This window comes from Onychomys torridus, chromosome 11, assembly GCF_903995425.1.
Source record: "Onychomys torridus chromosome 11, mOncTor1.1, whole genome shotgun sequence".
Taxonomy (NCBI): domain Eukaryota; kingdom Metazoa; phylum Chordata; class Mammalia; order Rodentia; family Cricetidae; genus Onychomys; species Onychomys torridus.
Window position 1 is genome coordinate 71,475,217 of NC_050453.1, and position 6,000 is coordinate 71,481,216.

Consider the following 6,000-nt stretch of genomic DNA (forward strand, 5'->3'; position numbering starts at 1 on the left):
ATTCTACCAGATCTTCAAAGAAGACTTAATACCAATACTCTTTAAATTGTTCCACACAATAGAAGCAGAAGGAATATTACCAAACTCCTTCTATGAGGCTACAATTACCCTGATTCCTAAACCAAACAAATATGCAACAAAGAAAGAGAACTACAGACCAATCTCCCTCATGAACATTGATGAAAAAATACTCAATAAAATACTGGCAAACAGACTCCAAGAATACATCAAAACAATTATCCACCATGATCAAGTAGGCTTCATCCCAGCGATGCAAGGGTGATCCAACATATGAAAGTCTGTCAATGTAATACACTATATAAACAAACTGAAAGAAAAAAACACATGATCATCTCACTAAATGCTAAAAAGGCTTTTGACAAAATCCAACAACCCTTCATGATAAAGGTCTTGGAGAAATCAGGAATACAGGGAACATACCTAAATACTATAAAGGCAATTTACAGCAAGCCAACAGCCAACATCAAATTAAATAGAGAAAAACTCAAAGCAATACCACTAAAATCAGGAAAAAGGCAAGGCTGTCCCCTCTCCCCATACTTACTCAATATAGTACTTGAAGTTCTAGCTAGAGCAATTAAGACAACAAAGGGGGATAAAAATTGGAAAGGAAGAAGTCAAACTTTCACTATTTTCAGACGATAGGATAGCATACATTAACCACCCCCCAAAATTCTACCAGGGAACTCCTACAGCTGATAAACTCCTACAGTAAGGTGGCAGGATACAAGATTAACTCAAAAAAAAAAAAATCAGTAGCCCTCCTATATACAATTGACAAAAAAGCTGAGAAGAAAATCAGAGATACATCACCCTTTACAATAGCCATAAATAATATAAAATACCTTGGGATAACTCTAACTAAGCAAGTGAAGAACCTGTATGACAAGAACTTTAAGTCCCTGAAAAAAGAAATTGAAGAAGATGTCAGAAAATGGTAAGATCTCCCATGCTCATGGATAGGCACAATTAACATAGTAAAAATGGCAATCTTACCAAAAGCAATCTACAGATTCAATGCAATCCCCATGAAAATACCAACACAATTTTTCACAGACCTGGAAAGAACAATACTCAACTTCATATGGAAAAACAAAAAACCCAGGATAGCCAAAAGAATCCTGTACAATGAAACAACCTCTGGAAGCATCATGATCCCTGACTTCAAGCTCTACTATAGAGCTACAGTAATAAAAACAGCTTGGTACTGGCATAAAAACTGACATGTGGACCAATGGAATCGAATTGAAGTTAATCTGCACACCTATGAACATATAATTTTTGACAAAGAAGCCAAAACTGTACAGTGGAAAAAAGAAAGCATCTTCAACAATTGTGCTGGCAAGAATGGATAAATAAAATGTGGTATATATACACAATGGAGTACTACACAGCAGAAAAAAACAATGACATCATGAGGTTTGCATGCAAATGGATGGATCTGGAAAAAAATCATCCTGAGTGAGGTAACCCTGACTCAGAAAGACAAACATGGTATGTACTTACTCATAGGTAGATACTAGATGTAAAGCAAAGGATGACTAGACTGCTACTCATAACTCCAGGGAGGCTACCTAGTAAAGAGGACTCTAAGAAAGACACAGGGTTTGCCCAATGACAGAAAAATGGATGAGATCTACATGAGCAAACTGGATGTGTGGGGGGGGGGGGCGGGGTTAATGAAGGGCAAGGGTCTGGGAAAAGATAACTTAGCAGAGCAGGAGAGAGCTTAGGGGAGCAGGAGATCCCAGCTGGATCAAGAACGAAGATGGAGAACAAGGAAAGAGATATCATGATAAATGAAGACACCATGGGAATAGGAAGAAGCAAAGTGCTAGAGAGGTCCCCAGAAATTCACAAAGATACCTCCACAATAGACTACTGGCAATGGTCGAGAGAAAACCTGAACTGACCTACTCTGGTGATTGGATGGCCGAACACCCTAACTGTCATAATAGAACTCTCATCCCGTGACTGATGGAAGCAGATGCAGAGATCTATGGCCAAGCCCCAGGTGGAGCTCCAGGAGTCCAATTGACGAGAGAGAGAGGAGGGATTTTATGAGCAAGAGATAGTGAGAACATGATTGGAAAAAGTACAGGGACAAATAGCCAAACTAGTGGAAACACATGAACTATGAACCAGTAGTTGAGGAGCCCCCATGGAACTGGACCAGGCCCTCTGGGTAAGTGAGACAATCTATTAGCTTGAACTATTTAGGAGGCCCCCAGGCAGTAGGACCAGGACCTATCCTTAGTGCGTGAGCTGGCTTCTTGGAACCTAGGGCCTATGCTAAGACATTTTTCTCAGCCTTGGTGCAGGGAGGATGGGACTGGACCTGCCTCAACTGAATCTACCAGGCTGAGTTGAATGCCCAGAGGAGTCCTTGCCTTGGAGGACGTGGGAAGTGGGGTATATTAGGGGGAGGGAATGGGGGGTGGGAGGAGGGAGAACAGGGGAATCCATGGCTGATATGTAAAATTAAATTAATTATAAAATTTTTAAAAAGTGTTGGCAAAATTTAAAAAAAATTTAAAAACCAAAAAGCAGAAAAGAAAGGGAAAAGCACAGTTAGGCACTGTGAAACAATGATAATGTTTTATTAAGTCATGAAACATGTATAAGTTAATACAATATTTAAGCACGTAACATTCTGAGTTTTAAATTCCAGCAGTAATCCTAAACCACTGTTTATTGACATGCCATGAAAGAGTGATTAAGTTCTTCTAGATGACAAATGATACTCTCTGCCCATAGAAGCTCACACCATTATGGGCATTCACAAACTCTGTGCAAAGCCCACCACTGGATCCTAGGATGTGGTCCTCTCTGCTAAGTTGAAAAGTTTTGAGTGATGATATAAATATGAGTATTTACAATAGTTTTTTTTTTCTTAATCAGTTTTGGGATCTGTGAATTCAGTTACTCCAATTAACTGTGATCCAAAAATATTAAATGGAATATTATAGAAATAAACAGTGCATAAAATTTTAATTTTCCATTGTTCTGAGAAGCATGAGGATATTTCACTCCATCTTGCCCCATCCCACTTAGAACACAAAACATGCCTTTGTTCACACATGTTCACACAAAGACATATGAAACATGGCCCTATTCCCAAAGAAATAGGAACCTGACCAAGGAGCTAAGAGCATAATAACACACAGTACTTCCCATTAGTTTTCCGTGATGTGAGAAGAGATGATTGCTTGGACTGCAGAGGTGGTGCAAAGGATACCCATCACCCTGTAAGTGCTGGATGAGTGTGGCAGCCTGCCTAAACCCCAGTACTTGAGAGACAGAGCAGGGATGCCTAGAAAAAGCTGGCAAACTACATTAGCCAAATCAGCTAACTCTGGAAACAAATGAGAGACCCTGCCTCAAAGGAGTTAGCAAGGAAGATTCCCAACATGAATGCTTTCCACAAGCACACATATATGAACATGCATATATAGTACACACACGGAGAAAAGGGGAAAGAAAAATGGAAGAGGAGTCAAGTAAAGCAGGGAGGAGGGGAGAAGAAGAAAGGGAAGAGGAGGGAATGAGAGAGGAAATGAGAGAGAGAGAGAAGGGAAAAGTTGGTTGCTTCCAGGAGAAATGTGGGGAAAGACCATGGATAGATGGAGTTTATTTATGCAGGTCCACAGAAGACCAGTCAGATGCTACTGGTAAAGTATCAGTTCTGCAAGGCTGCATGTGGGGGCAGAGAGAGAGAGAGAGAGAGAGAGAGAGAGAGAGAGAGAGAGAGAGAGAGAGAGATTCTGCCAACACCATAAAAGGGAAGAAAAAAACCCTTGCCTTATATTTTATAGATGGATTTTCCCCACCCCCTACCCTAACAGAGATCTAATTACTTTCTAGGAGTAAATTTGCAAAGTACTTTAAGACCTCCAGCCATTGGATGATGACATGGGGAAGACACACATGGTAGCCGCCATTTCTGTTCCAGGCTGGGTCAAGCTCAGCTCGGTACTGCCCTCCATTCCCAATGCCATCATCTGCACTATTAACTCTTTACTTAAATCTACTAAGCATTTCTTCCTTTGCCTCTCCACTGCCATAATTTAATACGTACAACTGGAGTCAAGGCTTAATTATTTCTCAAGTGAGCTGAAGCCCAGTGTTTGTAAAACACATCCATTTCAATGATACCCCTGTGCAGCTCTGTAGCCCCTCCTAGCCCTTCCAGGGATGACTTCAGGTTCAGTCCCACAGAGCTCACTTGTTTCACAACACTGATTCCATTAGCTAGGAAGCCACTGTGAGCTGGGACTGCCCTCCAACGGCCTTGCAATGCCCTCTGGTCCTGGCCTCCTTGCTCCGTCTCTGTTGGAAGACTGAACCGTGGAGGGAAACAGGTATAAATGCGTGAACAGCCTTTTCCCTGTGGCTCACTAAGAAGAACCTGGCTTTTGCTTTCATGGATCAAGAAGCAAGAGTCTCATGTATTTTCGCCAAGTTAAACAGAGACATGAAAGATTGTGAGGAAGAAAGGAAGGACATCTGTGTGACCTAAAAGATGTGCTTTAGTGGGGAAGAGGAAAGAAAAGAGGAGTCTGTACGTGTAAGTCTGAAAGAGAGGGGCTCTGAAATTTTTATTTCAGGGCTGAGGACATGGCTAAGTGGATAGGAGCACTTGCAGCCAAACCTGACAATCTGAGTTCAATCCCCAGGACCCACACAGTAGAGGGAGATACCAGCTCCAGCAAGTTGTCCTCTGACCTCCATACCAGCATGTGCAAGGTAGCACACATATGCACAGACACACAACCCACACACCTGTCAATGTAAGAGAAAATAAGGTGGCGGCATCTGCAGATTGACAGCTGAGAGCGCCCTCTAGTGTGTGCATGCACACACACAAGACGGCAGGGAAGGTCACTATGGCTTCTCAAGGATCTGCAGACTCTGGCATATCCCTGAATGAAGACGGGGCTGAGAAGGGGCAGCCTGAATCTTGGGCTCTAGGTGGGCTGCACAATGAGACCAGAGCACAGTGGTATTAGGGACTTACAGCTCCTCTTCCCCGGGCCGACTGAACCTGGCAGGTCACTCCTCCCAAGAACGGTGTGCTCATGGCTCTCACACCAAATTCAACATCAGTAGAAGGGAACTCGGGAACTTCCCGAATTATCACATTACTTTATACCATTTCCCCCACAGGAACTTTCCCCTTTCCTAAACCCTCTTTATGCCTACTCCTAACTAGCCAAGTCTTGGTTATTTATCCTAAGCCGTTACCACTTGAAAATTCCCTTTCACATCCATCACCCTTCCTTAAAGCCTGCTTCCTTCATGGGACCTTCCCAGTTTGAAGTGAACTGGTTCCCTACATATATGTATATATGTCGTGGACTCGTATTCCAGGCTCCCCTCAAATTCCCTATGTAGCTAAGAGTGACGGTGAACTTCCGGTCCTCCCCAGTGCTTGGATTACAGACGTGCACTACTATACCTGCACTTCACAGTAAAGTTCACTCCTTCTAAAACCTGCTGAGCTGATTGCCTTTTTGTACTGTATAATTCACTCAGTTATTATGTTTTTGAAACTATATTGTGTTTGGTGAGAGGCAGCCTGGAAAGCAGGCAGAGAGATGTAAATGGCAGAGATGGCTCCATAAACATTACATCTTAGACTCAGACAGGACCTCCTTGCCCATGGGAACCCGAGGTAGAATGTCCTGGGGCTGGAGAGGTGCCTCAGCAGTTAAGAGGAATGCTTGCTACTCTTTCAGAGGACGAAAGTTTGGTTCCTATCCCCCACATCGAGATGCTCACAGGCACTTGTAACTCCACTTCCAGGAGATCCTGTGCAGACACCGACACTCACTTGCACATCCCTACACATACTCATAAATAATTTTTTTGTTTTAATTTTTATTTAAATTTTTATTTTACATAACAACCCCTGTTCCCCCTCCCTTCCCTTCTCCTGCTCCCTCCTACCTCCCCCACAATCCCACCTCCATCCCCTCC